This window comes from Apis laboriosa, unplaced genomic scaffold (assembly GCF_014066325.1).
Source record: "Apis laboriosa isolate Shangri-la unplaced genomic scaffold, ASM1406632v1 scaffold64_cov150, whole genome shotgun sequence".
Lineage (NCBI taxonomy): Eukaryota > Metazoa > Arthropoda > Insecta > Hymenoptera > Apidae > Apis > Apis laboriosa.
The window spans coordinates 441,343-455,026 of NW_025224011.1; the positions used below are offsets into that span (position 1 = coordinate 441,343).

Below are 13,684 nucleotides of genomic sequence, written 5' to 3' on the forward strand. Positions count from 1 at the left end.
AATTATTTATTCTACAATCAATCAAAATCTTCATTTCCAATCATACACTCCAATCCTGAATCTATCCAATGAAATTTATTATTCAAATTCACTTTTGTCCCTATTAACTATTTCACTTTTGGAAAGTTCCACCTTAATCAATTAAAATCTTTTTTCACTCTATAAAATCTAGAAATTGAAAAACACTGCATACAAAACTCTTTCCCAGATCCTTAACCTCCCTTAACCTTGTCTTCTATACTATAATAACTATAAATCTGAAACAAGTATCTCAAAAAAAAAAAAAAAAAAAAAAAAAAAAAAATAAACGTTCTTGCATACTTTACAACTCGCCCCATATTCCATCCATCGGATATCGACGAAAATCGCGAGTAACGACCCATAACTCGTCTGTTCTCGAGATCCATATACCGTTCTCCCTCGGTTTCTGTGCAAACAGTGAATCGCAAGGACGCGATAGGTCGGGATATCGATCGAGACAACGGCGCTATCGTTGCACGGTAATCTTGGTCCACGGGTGCATATTTCAAGATCGGCATGCGTGAACGATCTCATGGCCGTCGGGTTGCCTTGCGGTCGTGTAACTCACCTTTACAACGTTAATGCGACGGCCACGGAGCTCAGCCTATCATATTTCGCGGCCCAGCTTGCTTGATCGACGAGCCGTGTTTTAATATGCAAATTAAAATGCAAATAATCCGCCTACCCTCTCTCCCTGGGGCGCCCATTCTACCACCCCTATCGAGACCCGATCCAACCTGATCGCCATCCCTCATGGTGCAACAGTTCTTGGTGACCCATCTCGTGGATTCCTCGAGATATTCTTTTTTTTTTTTTTTTTTTTTTAATATTTCAATATTTATTTGTTCTTCAATTTCATATTAGATTTCTTTTTTCTTGGATGTTGTTAAAATTAGAAAACGAAGAAGATACAGATTTTTTTATTCTTAATTTTTAGAAGAATCGTTCTTTAAATTTTACGTTTTTCGCAATGAAACCATTCAATTGCCAAGACTCGAAATCAAATTTTCTTAAAAATGATATACGTGATATCAATTATTATTGCTTTCTCCTGTCTATAACAAGTATTCAGGTTACATTTATCATGCAGTCTAGACATCGGCATCGTTCTTCGATATTATCGAGAAGTGGAACGCTTTCTTTCGAATTTCGAAAAGATCGTGCGTGCGAAACTTTATTACAATAGACGTGATTTTGAATCACGCGAGTGAACGAGTCACAAAAGGGATCCTATTTTTCCTATACGTTTCATAGAATCCTATACAAAATAATAGAATAGGAATAGAGATTTTGGGGGATGAAAAATGAAGAATAAAACGAAAAGTTTATCGTTAGATTTTCGATGTGACGCATAATGATATAACCCCCGATCTTATCCTGTTTCTTTTCAAAGAATTCTTATAAACTGCTTACACGAGATATCGACGAATTCTATTCTACGAAGAAGATCCGATAACAATTAAAAGAAAAACTGTCCATCGATACTCTCTCCAATTACTCGTCGCGATCCATCTTCCTCGCCGTTATTTGTCACCGGTAGAAATCGCGCATGCGCTCGAACAGCAACGATAGAAAAGAGTTTCGCGTGTTGCGCCGGGATCAGAGAAGGATAGAAGAACTCGACGACTAACTAATTGAGTCGTCCGCCCGACCCCTTGCTTCCACCCCCTTTCGAACGCGGGATATACCAAGCCTTTCACGCTATTGATGACCGTTCGTTTAATCTCGTTCCATTCCGCGTCCCCGCATAAAGACCGCTCGTCCATCATAGCGAGATTATGATAGGAGAGGCACCGTCTTCAATGAAGACATTACGCGTACCGATGGCTAGGGGATTCATCTTGGGCTTATATATACGACCGACCGCGATTGTACCGGCGGAGGAGAAGTCGCCTTGAGACTGGCAATCTGCGAATCGGGTGTATAGGGATTTTTTCTCTCTCTCTGTCTCTCTCTGGTTTCGAGGATGGAACGATGAATCGAACCCATGGCCTAAGGCCTTTCGAATCGGTTCGAAGGAAGGAAGATAAAGCGGTTGAAAGGGGGTGGAATCGAGCGAGGTTCTCTCTCTCTCTATCTTTTTATCTCTCTACGGGCCGTTTCCTCGACTCGGTTTGACACGGTTCGATTCGGTTTGTTGTTCGAGAATTCGAATTCTTAAGAGGAGATTCTATCCGCTGAATTTATTCTGAAAGGGGAATTGGAGAAGGTTTTTAAAAGAGGAGTATCAAAGAGGAGTTGGAACAGATTGGAAATTCGATATTTGTCGATGTTGTAAGTATGCAATTCTTTTCGAATTGCGATGGAAATGTTTCTTACTTTTTTGAAAACATTGGCATTGAAAATCAGGCATTGTATCCCTTCATATTATCCCCCCTATCGTGTGAATTATTAGGCGTGCCCGATGTTTGAAATTTAAATTCAAACTTTCTGTCTGCGTATATCATTACATCCTTCATTTCTTATAAACAGATGTAAATGCTTGTTCCCTCGCTACCTGATACCGTATAACGTTCCGTTTGCTTCTGTATGTTTCCCATGTATCACATGGGAATGCCGCGTAGCATATCGCATATAAATCCATCAAATTGAAATTCAATTCTATAACTAGAATGGACATTAAGTCGTTGAAAGTGATAAATTCGAAATCTTCGTTTCATCCTTTTCTTGAAACTCAACGCTTGCCAAAATAGAAATAAGAAATTTTAGACCGAAAAGGGTGGAACGTGACACACTTTCACGCGAAAACTATATTTACTAGATACGCCCGAATCCATGCACGTTCGAATCCATTACGTATTCGTCTCGAGTATTTTTCACGAAGGAACCTACGACGAAACTATAATGGAAATAAGAAACATATCTTTAAAAAATATATACATTATATATCTCACTCACGAATCGTGACACGAATTGTTAAAAAAAAAAAAAGAAAATTACTTTTCTTCGTCCCCATTAATATCGATCGAATTCACAAACGCGACAACTTCGAAAAAGAAAATACCTGACTCCAAAAGTCAACGAAATCCATAAAAATCCGCTGCAATTGATCCTTCGTAGCGAAAGGGTTAATTACAGCAAACAAAATTCCAAGAACTATATATATATATATATATATTAATTCGTCCACGCGCAAAACTTAATTCATAGCTCTTCTGCGTGCACATCACCTGTGTAATTAAATTCCTTGCAGATGGAACGGTGGTGGATGCAATCTACCAGGCAACAACTTCCGTTAAACGACACCCTGTCCGAACACGACGTTGTTCAATGCATAGCAAGTAGCTGTAAAAGATCAGTTGTCGGTGGCTCGTAACGTTCGGCCTACGAAGGAATCGAATGAATCTGCTTATCCTCCTGCTCGGCCTCCTCTGCACCACCGTTCACGTACCATTGGATCACGAAAGTATCGAAACGTCCCGTGAGCAAGCCTTAATATATCGGCGTATATTGTGATTGTATATGTCGTCCTTTGTTACGAAATAGGATTCTGACAAATCCTCTGATCTCGTATTTGTCCTTTGATACGCGCCAATCTTATGGTTTGTGAGCGTTGTACGTTCTTGGTATTTCGTTAAAACTTTGAGATTTTTTTTCGTGGATGAGTAGGATGTGAAAGATTCGTTGTAAATGTTGATATTTTGAAATAAATGTTTGAATTGATTTTTTGATATGAATAATTGCGATTGAAATTTGAATCGTGGAGAAGTGATTAATTTTAGTGAGAAATTGTTGATTTGGATCAAAATGAATGAGCTTTAAATACATATATATATATATATATATATGCTAATTAATTGGATTAATAATAAGTCATACACTTATTGACATAGACAATTGGATATTGGATTTGTATTTATGCTCTCTGCATTTCAATATCTGTCCAATGAATTGCAATTATTCATTCACCTTTAATTAAGAAACAACATAAATTTTCTTATCTATGAGGATAACTGTAGGATAACTGTAATTAAAATTCACATATATTTTTCAATCTTATCATTAATTTTTATAATGATTTATGAGAAAGATTCAGATTCTTGAGAGAAGAGATTTAATTTAAAATCTATCTCAAAACAAGATCCTGAGCAAAGATCTTGTTCATTATGAGAAATAATATAATTAAACAGATATAAAACATTAAATTTAATGAGAAAATTTTTCTGTTTCTTTTCTCTCAAAGAAAATGAATTTATGATCTTATGATTAATAGTGGAAAGTGTTCGACATTTATAATTAAAAAGAAGTTCCACATAATAAAATGATAAAGTTCTATGATGAAATCATAAAACACCTATAAATTTTCATATAAATCAATAATTGCCAAAGTTTAAAAAACTTTTATAATAGATCCCTAAAACATTCACCAATTCAAAAAAAAAAAAAACTTTTTGGTGACTTAAAATAGCAATTAATCCATAATTGCTTAACCTCAACAATTATTAACAAATCTCTTTGTGATTTGAAGTAACTACTAAAAATAGAATCTGAAAACAAATTACAATCACAAAACAACTATCAATTCCTTCACCAAATCCAACCTAACCTAAAATAACATTCGACGATCCTACAATTACGAAAATTTGACGAGTGAAATATCCCTAGACATTGTGCACACTATTCTAGTATACCTATTCTTTCCTACAGCACAATAATTCATCCACACTTTTTGCTATACATTATCGACAAACGTGTAAAAGAAAAAAGAAAGAAAGTAAAATAAAATCTCGATAACAAACACCTGTAAACAGATAAATCGTGAAAGTCTTAAATCTTCGATTCGACAACTTTTTTGTGATTTGAAGTAACTACTAAAAATAGAATCTAAAACAAATTACAATCACAAAACAACTACGAATTTCTTCACCAAATCCAACCTAACCTAAAATAACATTCGACGAACGAAAAATAGAAAAAAAAAATAAAATAAAATCCTACAATTACGAAAATTTGACGAGTGAAATATCCCTAGACATTGTACACACTATTCTAGTATATCTATTCTTTCCTACAGCACAATAATTCATCCACACTTTTTGCTATACATTATCGACAAACGTGTAAAAGAAAAAAAAAAGAAAGTAAAATAAAATCTCGATAACAAACACCTGTAAATACAGATAAATCGTGAAAGTCTTAAATCTTCGATTCGGCAACTTTGCAGCACGCGGTTGCATTATCGCGAGAGGCAAACGTTGGGAGAGGTTTGGTAAGGGTGGAAGGAGGGGGAGGGCGAAGAAGGTGGGCAAGCTAGAGGAAAAGAAGAAGGAGAAGAAAGAGAAGGTGGAGGAGGCGGAGGAGGAGGGCACGTTGGCGTCGCCTGGAATGCCCGCGGACCACGAACGGTGCCGGTACGACGGGTTTACCTTTTACAGCCTACCTACCGGTCGTTTCACTGCGACTGCACCTTCCACGTCTGCATCAACCACTCTTTTCCATCGTCGAATTTCACCTGGCCGGATAAAGCACTAGCCCACCAGCCAAATTTTCGACAGATATGAGACGTATTTGTTCACTGTTGGATGATAATTAATTACAATTAATATTATAATATAAATATTTGAAATTTCAATAGCAGTGGAATTGTTGGTCGTGTATAATATAATAGTACGTATTTAAGGAACTTGGTATTGAAATTTGAAATAAATATATTGAATAGAAATTGTAAATGAGATATTTACATGAATTATGTTTCTATAGAATTATTAAAAATATCTCGTTAAAAAAAATTGTGTTCACTCGTAATCTCAACTATTCTAAATATTTCATCGCAGAATTAATAATGGAAAAAATTCACCCCTTTAATATCAATATTACTTCATCCTCTGCAAATCAAAATATATAAAAGACGTATATATAAAAGACTTTCATTATATATTCTTAAATATCAACAATTACATTTGCAAAACACGATCTCATCACGGAATATTTACATTTTTAAAATCACCTACAAGTTTCCTTATCAACTCTAAACACTTCTGACATATCGAAAATATCGAGTATCACCTACGTTTCGTAATAAAATATATAAACAGTATACAAATATCTTATTATCTTCTCGCAGAAAATATACATTAGAATAAGAAAATATATACATATATTATTCTCTATCCCTCGGTTTGCATTCGGTGGCTTAATTATTGACACTCGGCGAATCGAATTAATTAGCTTAACTCGTTCTAAGAGAATGGCAAAGGAGGACGAGGAGGAGGATGAGGTAACCGCAAGAATCGTCTCTAAGATGTCACAATTTCCACGATAATGTTTATTCATGATCACGATTAGCCACTTACCACGCAGCCTATCGCTCCCTGCTCCGTACCTCGTGAATTTTCATGGGCCATTACTTTCTCGTTCTTGAGAATCGATCCGATCTTGATGCACGAATCCTCTCTCTCTCTCTCTCTCTCTCTCTTTCTCCCCATTTCGAGTCGGTGGAGAACGGCGTAGAAGATCCGCTCTACAAAAAAAAAGAAAAAAATATTCTCTTTAAATTTCTCTTAATGTGATTTGGAACAAAGTTGATATTTGTAATATTTAAAATATCTCCTAAATGATTATTCTTTCCGATCTACGCATTAGAAGACATATTTAACCGATCTGAATTTCCTTCTCTCCATTCAAACTATTTATTTAATCGAAACGATAAGCGGCAAATATATTTAACCGATCTGAATTTCCTTCTCTCCACTTAAACTATTTATTTAACTTTTAATCGAAACGATAAGTGGCATAAAAATCAAGACGAATTTAGATGATTATTACAAAATCATCTACTAGCAATCGATGTCAATCAACGAAATTATGTGTCTTGGGCCGCCCACGTGTTCGTTAGATGACAGACGCAATTTGACCCATTAGCACAATCACATAACGCGGTTAACGGAACCGGCGCAGGCGCAGACCGGAAAACAGCGGCGCGATTCAGAATGCCGACGCGTGCCGCATCGCGCTCGCCTTGCCCTCTATGTCCATATACGCGACTGGTCGCGTTGCTCACCTTAGAGCATGCGTGTGCACTCTGAGGAATTCCTCTGGATATAACCTATAAAACAGAATTCATTTCTCTTGACTTTTCCTGTTTTAAAAATTTAAAAAAAAAAAAAAAAAACCCACGATATTCACGACAATAATTTTCTAAGACAGTGTTAAAACTTGTCCTTCAGAAATTCTTCCCCGCCAAAAATCTTCGTCACCCCGATCGATGCACTCGTTCGATCGTTTATCGAGAAGAAGAGCCTAATCGTCGATCCGCTATGCGGCTATGGCGAAGAGGAGCAGCAGGTAGCCGCGAAGTCGGATGAGAAACGCGGCCGTCACCGTGAGGTGAGCGTGCAGGGAAGAAGAAGCGTCGGACAGGTCCGGTTTGTCGAACGTGGGCGCGATGCCTTCTTCCTCCCCACAATGATCTCCTCTCGCGCGTACCCTTGTCACCGGCTCTGCTCCTCCAGCCCCCCTTTCAAGGATTTCGGACGGAAGGTTGGCGGGCGGGTGCAACGCACCCTGAAAGCCAGGACGTTGTCCCTGGACGCCTACGTGGTTCCGTCTGGATCTCTCTCTTTCTCCCTCTCTCTCTTCCTTTCTTTTATCCCCTTCCCAGCCAGCTCTCCTCCAAGCTTATAGACCAAACCAGGAGGCGAGGACCAGGCGGTGAATTTCTAAGAAAGGCCGTGCAATTTTCGAGCGGTCTTGTTAGCCGACACGCGAAAATTTATCACCCTCGTCCTCGTTACAAACGGCTAACTATCTCTCGTGCTCCACACGGCCGGATAGGGTATCATCATCAGCGCGTGATGAGCGGCGTGGACGTAATGAGCGGAATTACTTCGATGGAAAAGTTTCCTTCGTATCATTCGAGGAGATTGAGTCCGTATATCTGGCGCTTCGGGTTTAGAAACGGGTAGAAAGGGGAGAAGGGTGTTTTATGGCGTGCGTGTAAGGAGAAATTCGAGATATATTTCGTGGAGGATCGATGAGTGGCGAGGATCGTGAGGTTGGAGGATAGGTAAAGATTGGGTTTGGGTTTGTGGAGGGGGTGGATTTTTTCTTTGATTTCGACAAGTCTTGTGTAGAAGTAATATCTGGAATAAGGATACAATTCAGAGATATTGGTATTATATTTGGATGGGGTGATATATATATATATATAGAGGAATCTTTTGAATTGAATGGAAATTGTTGGCAAGAGTTAAAATTTAATCTGATTTAGCGGATCCCTCCAGGAACGTGGTCGGGACAAGTCACGAAACGCGACGAGGGGTATTAATTCGGACTTGTTAACAGGCTTTCGCGTCAGCCACGTCCAATTGTCACGCCAAATAAGGTTGCTCACCCCGAAGTTGTTCCCCTCCCGACGAAGCCGTTTCTCTATACTATATCCTCGCTTAGATTTATCTTAATCGGCGAATCTAAGAGGCCAAAAACCAGTCTCTCCGCTTGAAAAAGAGGCGAGATCGTTCGAGCGGATCAAATTAGGTGACAAGCGAGGAATTTGAGCGACAAAGAACCGAAGATGTCGTCCTCGTAAGCGTCAAATGTGTACATGGAAAAAGAACTACAGAAGAAGAAGTATTATTGAACGAGAAGAGGACCAGTTTAGTTATCTAGGGATTTTTTTTCTAATCCTCGTGACAAGATAGAATTAAGACGGATCGTCTGAGAAGGATCCTTCTTCTTTGAACCGTGGACTTTGTGGAGAGTGGATAAAGTGGAAATAAAGATGGATTTTTAATTTATGGTTACTTCAGGTTGATGACATTCTTAGAATAGATCAAAGAATGGATCAGAATTGCTTTTTTGATAGAGATTTGTAAAATACATTTGCGAGTTATATTTGAAGTTGGAAAAAACAAGTGATTGTTTAATTGCCTCAAAGTATCCTTCTCCAATAAATAAATTTTAAGAATCAACTGAAAGAACCAATTGATCAACGTCGAAGCAATAAGTTTTGAAGAAATGAAAATTAAAAAATTAGAGAAATAAATAGAGTATAATTAAGAGAATCCTCCTCCACGATGCATAGAAAAAAATTTAACTACCCGATAACTCTACAGCCTATAATCTGTCTGAAAAACTTTAGCAATCGTTCCCAGATCTCTCTCTAAGCGAGGGTCTATCGTTAGAAGAAGAAAGAGCAATAAAATACGCTTATTAGCGACAATTAGAGAAGAAAACAGGGTAGCCAACTGGTCTGATTGGACGGAGAACAATGGCGGCAGGGCGAAGTTTGCGCTTGTTCGGGTCACTGGTGCACGGGCGGACCGTTAGGAGTGGAACATTGTGCATAGCCACGGGCATAATCCTAACTTCCAAGAAACGATCGCTCATTGATCCTAGGCCTTCGCTATGGACGACGACATAGGTCACGTCCACATAACGGTTACCGACGAAGGACACGTGCCTCGAAACTCCACGGCTCAGGCTAATCAACTTGACACCAGCAGGAACTGCCATTGTGATCGAAACCGCCTGCTGCGCTTTTATCACGAACATACTCGTGTAATAGAGGAATTTTTGTCGTTTCTTCACACGCGTGAATAGTTCTGCGGATGCTTTTCTATGGGTATTGACTTTTTAACGAAAGTGTGCGACACGGATAAGTTTATATGCGAGTTTCGATAGTGAAGTGTTTTTTGGATATACGAGATTTTAGATTTCTAATAGATTTCTTTGGATATATCTAAGAATTTGACGAATTAACGTTACGATATTTTAGAATTTGTATGACTCGCTTTCAATGCTATCTGATCGAATGAAGAAGTTTTAATGTACAATGGTCTGTTATAATAACACGATGCAAAAACTGAGAAACTTCTTTTGTTTATACCAGAGCATAATAAACTTGGAGAGTACTCACCTAGTAAGAATGTTTTCATCGCGCTGTTTTTGTTGACATTCTTCTGTTCTAGTTCTACGTTTCACTTAATACGATTTCGACACGGAACGAATTAATTACATATTACAGGAGGATCGATTATATTTCAATAATTTCAAATTCGATAAAGTCCGAAATAGCGCAATATCGAAACAAAAAATCATCAAAGATTTATTATCCACGATTCGAAGGAATCGATTGACGATAAAAAAAACGAAAATAAAAAGAAAAATTTAACGATCTATCAAGTAACAGCCGCACTGACCCGTATAATTCGATCAGAAATCAATATTTGTTTAAAAAAAAAAACACGATCCACGAGCGATACTAGATTATTTTCCTCGAAATATATTTTCACGCGTGATTAATATTTTACTAAGCAGATACACGTATCCAAGTTCACGGCATCCGTAGGATCTGGTATTCAAGCATGCGCGTAATGCAACGTTGATTTCTCGGCGAACGAGCGAAAAAGGAAGGCGATAAACGTCAACCGGCATGGGAACATCCTGTCCAAGATCGCCCAAGGGTCGATCGCGTTGGAAACCAACGTGATCCATGAAGTACGATCTATCAAGTTACAGTTACCTCACTGGCGGCCGACGTGTTATCAATCGATAACAGATGATAACATGGGCGAACGTACCTGGGCAATTAACTATCCAAGGCTATTGGCCAAGCCCTTGACGAATGGAAGGTATGTCAGAGATGATGATATTTTACGATCGAAAACATCGATAGTCATTGCTTGCTTTTGCTTACGTATACGATGAATGGCGTAGAAGATTATTTTGATCATCGTAGAGGAACAAGTAGAAATCAGTCATCAAATCTCAAATTAATATATTGAAAAAGATATAAATATGGAAATTAAATTAAGATATTCAATTTCAATATAGGATAATAACACAAATTACAGAATCGCGAGATAGAAATTTTTCAAAGATGAATGTCTAACCTAAAAAATCAAATTCAAAGAAAAATTCCTCAAACTAACTTCTTAATCGTTTTTCTAATCTATTAATCTTAATCTCAATTTTATATGTCAAAAATAACATAAAGTTGAACATATCTACGCAATCACTATCATCGAATTTAACGTAACGACGCAAAACCGACCATTTAACCTCACAAATCTTCACAAGTCTTCTTCTGCGGACCACTCAAACGCACTTATCCAAACTATCCAAGTTTCCCTTGTATCTGGTTATGCTAATTACATCGTACACAACTATTATCGAGACCCATTCGCGTGCCACGTTAAAAAAGCCTCGTGTCCCATAAATAATAACTTTACCTCTTGCAAATGGCGTCCGTACAAGACGAGCTCTGTGATACGCGCCCTCTATAATTCTCGACTGCGTGGGAATTTGAGTTTTCCCTCGATTCTTCTTTCCCTTCTCTACTGGAAAGAACTATGTCACGGGAGGAGGCCACGTTTGAACAGCCACAAATTCAACCGATCACCGTGGCGGGTACAACATTCCATCGAGGCAAAAACGCGTAAATTACGCGACGAACAGGGCGTCATTATTGGAACGAGCAGACCTGGCACACACTGCGCAGGACGGTTTCCCCCCTTGCCTCTATCCCACCGCTACACTCTCATAAGTACATAAATTAGCCGTACGGCAGCCCGAGCAAAAAGCTACACGACGGAAGAGGTAACGGGCGACGTCTGAACGCGACACGCGAGTGAATCGCGGCCTGCACGTGGGAGAGAAGAAGCAAATAAAGTAACGAATAAAGAATAGAGTCTACTACTGTGTGCCAGTTGGACAAGCCGTGCAGCATCATTAGCCGCGACGTCCAGCTTCTGATTTCCTTCGTTCGCCTACCCGTCCCAAGGCGAAACCGAACCGACGAGATGCGCAGCCGACATTTTGTATGTTAACGCGGGAATACGATTTGCTCGAAGGTATGCACTTTGCTCGAGGTGAAGCGGTATTCGAGGTTATATTTTGTCGGTGTGTTTCTCGGTTTCGTTGAATAAGTCTTTAGAGATTTATATTTAGTGCATATCGCGTAATGTGTACCAAATATGCGTGTATACAGTGTCTCGTTTAGATGGATAAATCTACTATATGAAAATATTTCGTATGAAAAAGAAAGTTCGTAAGAATAATATCCTATCTGATTTTGATTTCGAATTATTTTATTATCGAGAGAATTTTGTTGAAAATACATATTCTATTAGTATAATTAATTGTATTCCTTGTTATAAATCTCTATTAAGATAGAATCATTCCAATATAAAATTGAATTTTTATACAGGTTTAGATATTTTGTAAACTATGCATGGTTAAAAGGTTGCTTTCGATTGACCTTTTTACCAAATGCATACACTTTCGCCGATCCCACGCATCCCGATTTCTCTTGACGCTTTGAACGTGTCCTTTAATGTTGCTTGTAATTAGATGCTTTGAATTAGAATTTTTTTAGGGAGCAACATTCTTACGTGTTTCTTTTCGATAACTCTCTTTTACTTTTATTTCTAATTATAAATCTATTATCATTTACGTCATTTAGCTACATCTAAATTATACAATTTTCATTTGCATTTCACTTGTAGTTTAATTCTTTCAAAATGAATTCGATAATTTTACCACCTACTATACAATCCTTATATAATGACTTCCAATTTTACAATTCCGTTCAAAATCGTAATCTATAAAACACAAACGTCAAAAAAAAAAAAAAATAAAGATTATAAATTCCAACAATTCCATACCCGATCCACACGCAGAAAAGAAACATCGGAAGCGCAGGTCGTTGGCTCTCGGCGAATACGCAAGGGATCAACAAACAAAGTAGGGGGATAAGAAGGGGGTTACCAACGTGGTGTACCCTATGTGTACATATACGTACTTATACACCCGTGCACTTACACATATTCCCCATAAGCAGAGAGGGCAACGTGCAGCATCATTAGCCAGGACGTCGAGGACTCGCGATTTCCGTCTGCTCGTTTGTGGGACGAGACGTTCACGAAGGTAGGGAGGAGGGGGGCAGGGCTGGCCGCCCTTATCTGGCAAGGGGGGGCCTCCGGTTCGTAGCCGGTGAATGGTACCCGGTACTTTGTTCTCGGTTCCTGGTACAACCGGTGCTCCTCTCCTCGACAGATATTCGAACATTCGGGTTCGATGAACCCTGGTTCGAGAGGGCCTCCCGCCCTCCCCTCCCCCCTCTCCATCCCCCTTTCTGTGGACATTGGAACGGTGGCCAGGGCAGCGCCCATCTGCGAAACGACCGACACCGCCGTTATCCATCTGCCTTCGGGATTCCGCGATTCGTTAACATTCTTGCCGAATCGCTCCCTCCGATTGGGGGACAGGGGACCGCCGGAACCGATGCCGAGGATCGTCGAAGAAGTTGAAGATCGTTTCGATTCGATGAAGTTGGGTGCGCAGTTTTTTGCGAGCTTCTGTTTCTTCCTTTCGAGAATGCGACGATTCTTGTTGTGATTGATATTTTTTTCTTTTTTTCTTTTCCTTTTNTTTTTTTTTTTTTTGGAAAATTGATAGGACGGTGATTAGGGAGGAGTTTATCAGAAAATTGATCTAAATATCAGAGAAATTGAGCGAAGGGATAATTTAGTTGTAATTTGTGGAGAATTATTTTTGGAGGAAGAGTCGAAGATTCGATGAAATGCGAATTTTTGGAAAATTGACAGAGTGCTTTGAACATTTGTTAATACAATGGTGGTTAAATTTAATCGAGTGGAAAATTGATGAAGAAGATGTGCGATTTTTGGAATCGTGGAGTGATTTTTATTTTTTGTTATTAACT

General features: G+C 38.7%; 1 pseudogene; it reads right to left on the reverse strand.

Moving 5' to 3' along the window:
- The window catches only part of LOC122718575, an 89,727-nt pseudogene extending 76,594 nt beyond the window's left edge, over positions 1-13,133 (reverse strand).
- Between the last annotated feature and the right edge of the window lie 551 nt (positions 13,134-13,684).